Source organism: Pongo abelii, chromosome 22, assembly GCF_028885655.2.
Source record: "Pongo abelii isolate AG06213 chromosome 22, NHGRI_mPonAbe1-v2.0_pri, whole genome shotgun sequence".
Lineage (NCBI taxonomy): Eukaryota > Metazoa > Chordata > Mammalia > Primates > Hominidae > Pongo > Pongo abelii.
In genome coordinates this window covers 23304373-23312786 of record NC_072007.2, presented here as the reverse complement: position 1 = coordinate 23312786, position 8414 = coordinate 23304373, and the positions used below count along the sequence as shown (strand labels likewise).

At 34.1% G+C, this 8414-nt stretch overlaps 1 pseudogene; it reads right to left on the bottom strand.

The window, feature by feature from the left end:
• Positions 1 to 426: 426 nt before the first annotated feature.
• On the bottom strand, positions 427 to 1471 carry LOC134760843 (olfactory receptor 4K15-like; annotated as a pseudogene).
• Positions 1472 to 8414: the final 6943 nt, after the last annotated feature.

The following is an 8414-nucleotide window of genomic DNA, read 5'->3' as shown; positions in this document are numbered from 1 at the left end:
ATCTAGATCTATCACATGCTGTATATCACATATCATATACTTATAAATAGATCTGTTATCTCTGTGGCTTGGAGATATGCACCTATCATTACTCCAAAGTTGGTGTGAGTAGTACTGTTTTCAAAGGGAGAGATAATAGTATATTAACCATTTATTTATAAGGCAATGTCATTTTCTCAATGTCATCAAAGTCTATATCTTAAGTTTTAAAGAATACAAAGTAGGAAATTAAAAAATATGCAATGGAGAAAGAGTACTTAAAATTGCTAAAGTTTATTTCATGAGTTTTTATTATCATTACAGTTTGCTTCGAATCAATCAACTGACCTTTCCCACAGGCCAAGTTGATTTGCTTTAAGATTACGGTGAATCCACTTGTAAGTAAGTGTATGGAGACGGGGCTAAAGTGGTAACAGTCTCATAAGTTTACTTTGTTTCTAGGAAAAGAACATTTCTTATGACTACAGAAACCTGACCAGGCTTCTGATACCCACTCTTCAGTTTTGACATAGCTGCCTTCACTTCTTTGTTTCTTAGCATGTAGATTACAGGGTTTAAAATAGATGTGAAGATGGTGTAGAATACAGCAAGGACTTTGTCAACTGAGTAACTGCTGAAGGGCCACACATAGATGAAAATGCACGGTCCAAAGAATAAAGTGACCACAGTGATGTGAGCAGTCAATGTGGAGCGGGCCTTTGCCATGCTTGCAGAGGAGCGATTCCTAACTGTAACAAGTATTACAGTGTAGGAGACAACCAAGAGGAGAAAGGAACTCAGAGAAAGAAAGCCACTATCTGCAACTATTAGTAGGCTGACAACATAAGTGTTTATGCAGGCTAACTTGGTCACTAGAGGAAGGTCACAGAAAAAAACTATCTATCTTATTAGGACCACAAAATGGCAGATTAACAGTGAATGCCAACTGGCTGGTGGTATGGATGAAGCCCACAAACCAGGAAATGAGGATGAGCACAATACATACACAGTGGCTCACGATTGTCATGTAGTGGAGAGGTTTGCATATAGCAACATAACTTTTGCCATGGAAACTAGGAGCACCATTTCACTGCCAGTGAAGAGATGAACAAAGAAAATCTGGGCCAGGCAGGCATCAAAAGAAATAGTCTTGTGCTCAACCAGAAAGTCTGCAATCATTTTAGGGGTGGCAAAAGAGGCAACACGTACGTCTATAAATGACAGGTTTGCAAGCAGAAAGTACATGTGGGTGTGAAGGTGGGAATCTGAGGTAACAGTGAGGATGATGAGAAAGTTGCCCAACAGAATTGCTAGATAAAGTAGTGAAAATATAAGAAACAAGAAAGGTTGGAGCTCCCTTGAACTAGACAGTCCCAGCAACACAAATTCTGTCACCCAAGAATGATTTGTCTCATTCATTGAATTTTGGAAGGGACTTAATTTCAGCTACCTGAATAGGAGAGAAACAGAGATCAGTTAATGAAGTGAGCATGGGTTTGGTTTTCCAATTACACTTAAACTTTTAAGAATTCCAATTCCTATTCCTATGTATGCATCTGGGTTTTCATGAGTTATTACAATTTATACAGCTAGTACAGTTAAGTATGGGAGATTGGGTTAAAGGGGAGAGTTGTCAAGGAGATGTTCAGCCAACTGGGATATCTAAATACATTAATTTAAGAAATAAAATCGACAATTTAAAAATGAATTTGAGCATCTGAAGTTTTTGTGACACTACAGAAATCCAGTCTAAAAGTCTACAGAGACAAAATCTAAACCAATTTTTCTAAAGTAAATGATGATAAAAATTTTTTGAACATCTGCCACAGAGGAAGATAATTTCACAAACTTGATGACTAAAAAGGTTAGACACAAAAGAGTATACACTGTATTGGTCTATTTAAATGAAGTTCAAAAATGGCAAAACTAAGGTGTAGAAAAACCTCATAGCAGTTATCCTTAAGGGACAGGAAGTGGTCATGGGAGGGGTTTCTGAAGTGCTGGTAATATTCTTTCTTGATGTGGTTGATAGTTACATGGGAGTGTTTACTTTATGAAAACTTACTGAAATATGAACTTTTGCTTTTTTCACTTTTGTATACATAAGTTGCATAATTATGAAAATTAAAACACGAGAGAAAAAGAGAGACAGCATTAGATTTGTGTAAGAGAGCTCACAGGAGAAATCGTTGCCTTAAGTGATTATATCTTATTTCTTCTCTACAGTTAAACATTATATAAACTAAAGTACAGAACCCTGGCAAAATTGAAAGGCCCCAATATTACTGGAACTCTTTTATGATTCAGCTTTTCATGGAGTTCTACTTTATCATGAAATCTAGCACATTGGTTCTTTTCAATTAATCCCTGAAGGTATGAAGCTTCTTTAAACTTAGCCATTGGTGTTACTAACCATAGACAGTTTATTGAGATGTGATGTGGCTTAAAAACTTATAAGTTATATTGCTTACTATAAATACTAATATAACTAATAAGTTATATTATTATTACTAAGGATATCAGACCAGGAAAAAAAGATTTTTCTTTTCTACTCAGTTACTCTATATTCTATGTTATCAGAACTTTCTTCCTTTTATGTTATTTTTATTTGTAGAAGCTATTTAGAACTTAGAAAAGTTTTATGGTAAATAAGAAAAAATAAAATGTGAATTTTAAAGGAGCATTACACTGTCTGATTTTGAAGAATCTTTCTCTACATCTTAATTAGGTCTTGGGAGAGGATATCTTTTATTTTACTCATTTCTAACCACTTGCGATTTTTGATAGTGATGTCTTCTTAGATCATAGCTGCAAATTGCTTAGTCTCTCTTTGGGTTAGACTGGAGGGTTTATTTATAACAACAGAACGTGTGATAAATAATTTTAGCTCCCAGAAACCAAATTTAGCCTCACCTCTGTATTTCAAATCTCCAATTCTCCCAAAAAAATACAAATTTTCTCCCTTATTTGCAGATCATGTGTTCCAAGACCTCCAGTGGATGCTTGAAACCACTGATAGTACTGATTCCTATATAAGCTATATTGTTCCTATACATGTATACCTAAGATAAAGTTTAATTTATAAATTAGGCACAGTGAGAGATGAACAGTAATAACTAACAATAAAATAAAAAAATATAACAATATACTGAAATAGCATTTATGTGAATGTGTTTCTTTTTTTCCTCTCTCTCGCTCTCAAAATAGGTTAATATTTTTGGACCACAGTTGACTTGAGGTAACTGAAACTGCTGAAAACAAAACAATGGATAAGGGAGGACTCTTGTATCATCACAGATTATATCAAAACTATGGCTCTAGGCTTTTTAGAAGAGTTTAACAACTGGAGCTTGAAGGTAAAGCAGGCTACAAAAAAAAATTATACAAACCTCTCTTTCTTCTCACTTCCCAGAAGTCCTGACCCTTCAATCCTGTGACGTAAATACTGCATTGAATCCCTAAGGCATGAATAGAAGTAAAATCTAACAAAATCAGCGAATAGGAGTTCATAGGTACTCCATCAGAAAGAGCAAAGCCATAAGCACAAGGAATGAGTGTCCTATGGAGACCCTCCGGTGCTGCAGCAGAGAGGGGCATCAGGAGGCATTTCTGAGCACAGAAACTTCCTGGTGTCTTTAGGCTAAGACACATAATCCAACTGTGTGAAAGACAGTCATAAGAATCATCCTCCTGATAGCTTTTCTGACTCTTCTGCAGAGCTCTATTTTTCCATTTTCATTGGCTTCTTCAGGTGCTCAGAAAAAGAAAAGACCCTGTTTTTCATGGAGGAAACATTGGGCAAACTGATTCAATCAAGAACTTTCTTAGTATATAAGATGAAAGTGGTGGAACACATGAACTCTGAACCTGTTTCTTACCTAAATCCATTCTTTTTTAGTTCACTTGCTTTATATAAATTTAAATGCCCGCTTTTCCCCAGGCACTGTGCTATGCACTGGTGATGAAGCAGTTAGGTTTATGACTTGTCTCCCTAAAAATTATTTGCTAATATTAATAACTCTTTGCTTCTTTAGATAAGCTGATGAATTCGCTTCCCTTTACCCCCAGTACATTCCCTATTAGATAAAATGGACTGTATTTTTGTTCCAAATAAAATCACTGTACTGTAGTGAAAACAAAGCTATTATTTTAAAATGTTCTATGTTGTATCATTGGGTAACTGTGTGATGCTGAGCAGTTCCTTTAACCATTCCAGGATTATTATCATCAAATATTAAATCTTGAGACTATTAACCTCAAAGAGACACTAAAAATATTTCTTAAAAGATTATATAAATGAAAATTCTTTAACCAACTGTAGTCACTAAGTATATGTATGCATTCTTAGTAATGTATTATTTTAGATCAGAAGAAGTAAATATTTTCTCATAATTTTACATTATGTGGTCTGACTCACACAAGAATGAGTTTCCAATAAGTAGATGTTTTATGTAAAGACCTTTTTTAAAAAAAATTCTTGAAAATTTGAAGATGAATTAATGCATGTATACAGGGCTGTGCTCAGCAAACCTCAGTTCCCTCCTATTTTAAATTCTGTCAAATGAATCTTGCCTCAATATTTCTATCTCAGATATTATGACTGATAGATGAAGTAAAATAAATAGGTATCGTTTACAGGGACCACCAAACTCTACAAGTTCAATAGGTATCTTTCACAAACTTGCCAATATTGCTGTTCCCCTGACCCCCCTCCCACTCCAAATGCAGATCAGAGAAATAGCAGTCTCTCTATTATAGACTATATTAGAGACAAATGCTGGTGCATGGTCTTCAGAAGGATGCTGACCAAACACTTTCACTTACCTAAGATGAAATGGAAAGTGTGGAGCTATCCTATAATCTATAGTCATTAATGCTTGGGAAGAATTTCGTTGTTACTTCCACATCTCCTAAGAAAACAGAACAATCCCTCAGGAGATAAGTCATAAAGAATTTACTTTTTAAACAAGACAGAAGTGGATTCAGGGTGTCTGTAGCTGAGTTGTCTTCAAGGAGGTGAGACAGGTCTGGATGCTGTATCTTAATCTAAGTCTTAGGCAACTAGAGGAGCATTTGGAGCAGTCAGAAATCTGAAAGGAGAAAAAGAGTAGACTGAAAAGAAGAAATGCTGAAAACAAAATCTTCTGCTTCACAATTTTGCAAAGGATTCAGCCTCACTGGATCTATAAAACTGGAGAATGTTTTAGGAAGTACCATCAATAATAGTGATTTTTATATGATTTGGGATCTGTAAAGACTCTGAAGTAGTAGGATATTGCATCATTTTATCAAACATTTCATCAGGGAAGATTTAGGGTTTTCTTCCTTTCATCTGACTTTCTCTTGATTCAAAGTGTAGGTGACTTTTTACTTGCTTCTGACAGATATATATAATCATTATATAACTAAATCAAACATCTTGTGCAGTAGTGATGTAATGAATTTACCATAATAGTAGTAATATTTTAAAATATATTTTAAGAAATTATACATGGGATATGCTTTTGTTCACAAATAGAATATATATCCAGCAAGAAATGTTGAATTTCATTAGTGGTTTATATTACTACTTTGTAGTCATAGATTAACAAGGACCATTCTAAACTACAAGCTTGAAAAACCTGAAATTCAAATCAACGGATGCTGGCCAAAGACATTATGGACTATCAAAAATGTATTAGCCATATTGAGTACAATGTACACTACTTGTGTTTGTGGGTGATAGGTGAACTAAAAATCTTATACTTCACTACTATATAATTTATCAATGTAACCAAAAACTGCTTGTATCCTAAAAGTTATTGAGATAAAAGAATATATTAATTTTTAAAAATTAAATACATGTATTAGCCTAGGATATAGAAAATATATTTTCCAATTCTATCTTTCACTAAATAACTTTATAATTGTAAGCAAATTACATACCCTCCCAGGGGCTCTGCGTTTCCTCAAAAAAGAGTAGAATTCCCTCTCCCAAACGCAGTCTCCGGTTTTTGAAAAACATGATCCAAAATGAGTAAGTCAATTCAAAGATAAGAATAATTACAAAATATTATATTGAAATTAAAGTATATCCAATGAAAAGGGTAAAACACCTGGTTTTAGTAAAGTGATGCAGCAGTCACTCTTCAGAGGTAGGTATTGGGACAACAGTAAATAGGTAAAATAGGCATAGAATATTCAAAGATTAATTTAAAACAATACGGAGGATAATTGACTGTCTCTGGTCTCTGTTCTCTGTTCTGACTCAATCTCTGTCCTTGGCCTTAAAATATCAGCACCTACCCAGGAAAACAAAATTCACCAGGAGCCATTGGATGAGGGACAAAGATAGAGAACCCATGTCTTTCCAGACTTCAGTCTTCACCCTTTACACTCTGAAGTATCAGTATATTCAGCACACTGATATAAGAAAAGCCATCACGATTATTATAAGCTAATTAGGAGTTTGATGTCACTGGACTGTGGTGACCAAGAGACCCAGAGGAGAGTTGTGATAGCAGAAATCACCTTAATCAGGGATAATTATGTGAGACAATTTGTTTGCCCACAATAATTATAGTGCATCACCTTGAGGATTTCACAAACGGAAGAAGCAGCAGGCCTAATGGGAAAATGCTTTGTTCTGTAAGAGATGTAACACTTTTTTAAAAAGCAGTGAGTAATTTTGTTAGCTAATTCTTTATGCTTCCGAAGAACTTTAGAAAAGCACTATTGGGAGTGTTAAAAATTGATGGGGAGTCATCATGTGACTGTGCATATTACATGGCAAACACCTTGGTATTTTGACAGCTTCACAAAAGCCATATGCTTGGTTTCTAGGGCAAGGATTTTAGAGTAAAAAAGTGAAAGCTGCTTTATTAATACAATAGAGATGCTGTATCCTACAGAGTAGATTCTAGTAAAGAGACTCCAAATAATTTTGCAAACATTTATACTTCTGAGTTCAAATAAAGAATTTGAGCATTAATGGGACTCTAGGTTCATAATACAAAACTCAAGACTAGTACCATACAGTCTAGATGTGTCATGATCAAAACTCCCCTGTGCACCCCTTTACAGATAACCACTTCGCCTCCTCAAACACCTGGAAACCATTCATCTGTTTTCCATGCCTATAGATGTGCCTTTTCCAGAACATGAGACAAATGAAATTGTACAATGTGTAGCTTTTTCAACTGTCTTCTTTCATTTAGCAATATACATTCAAGATTCACTCTTGTTTTTGCATGGATTAATAGCTCTTTCTTTGTTATATGGAATAGTATCCCATTGTATTTCTACCACAGTTTGTGTATCCATTTGTATATTGAAGGGCTTCTTGGTTGCTTTTTCTCTGTTTTTGGTGATTATGAATAAAACTGCTATAAACATTTTTTGTAGGTTTTTATGTTTATGTTATTTTTCAAGTCAGGTGGAGGATTTGATTTGATAAGAAGAAATATTTGATTCTATAAACTCTGAAATTAGGTGCAAACAGATTAGGATTGGTATGTCTTCATGATTGATTAAGACCCTTATATGACATGCTTCTCTTTACTTTTGATTATGTTTTTTCTTCTGAAATCTACAGAGTCAGATATTGATGTGACTGCTTTAGCTCCTTTATAATTACTATTTGCATTGTATTGTATATCTTTGTTCATCTTTTTATGTTTAAGTAGTCTGTGTCTTTATATTTAAAGTTGATTCAAGGTAGGCGCAAATAGTTGGCCCTTGCTTGTATTGTTCATTCTAGCAATGTCTGCCTTTTAGTAGACTTCTTATACTATTTACATATAATGTAAATGATATGTTGGGTTTATATCTACTACCTTGCTACTTTTTTTTAATTTGGGACTTCCTTTACTTTCCATTTTTGTGGTTGAATTATATCAACCATTATATGTCTTACTTTTGTTTAACTTACAAAGTCTTCATTTCACTTTCATTTTGAAGGATATTTTTCATACTTAAATGATTGTGTTGACTCTATTGTTTTCATTCTGTTTTTTTAACAATTCTAATCCTGTTTTATAATAATAAGTATTCAGTTATTCAAATCCTGGTTTTTCAGTATATGGTTGTTCTTTTATCCATGGCTACCGTAAGATATTTTCTGTATGACAAGTTTCCCATATGAATTGTGGTATGTCTTCTTGTGATTTTCTTTTGATTTATCTCACTTGAGGTTGGTAGAACTTCTTGACTTTTTTTATTATAACTTTCAATCAAATTCAGAACATTTTGGTCCCCATTTTATCCTTTCCTCTGGAACTCCAGTTACATATGTGTTAGGCCAGTTGGCATTCTCTTGCATATTGCTGTGACTCTGTTCAATTTTTCCTTTCCTATTTTTGTCTCTGTACATTGGTTTAGAGATTTTCTATTGCTGTGTCTTCTAGTTTACTGATAATTTCCTTCGTGGTGTCTAACATTTTTCACCTCACGAAATC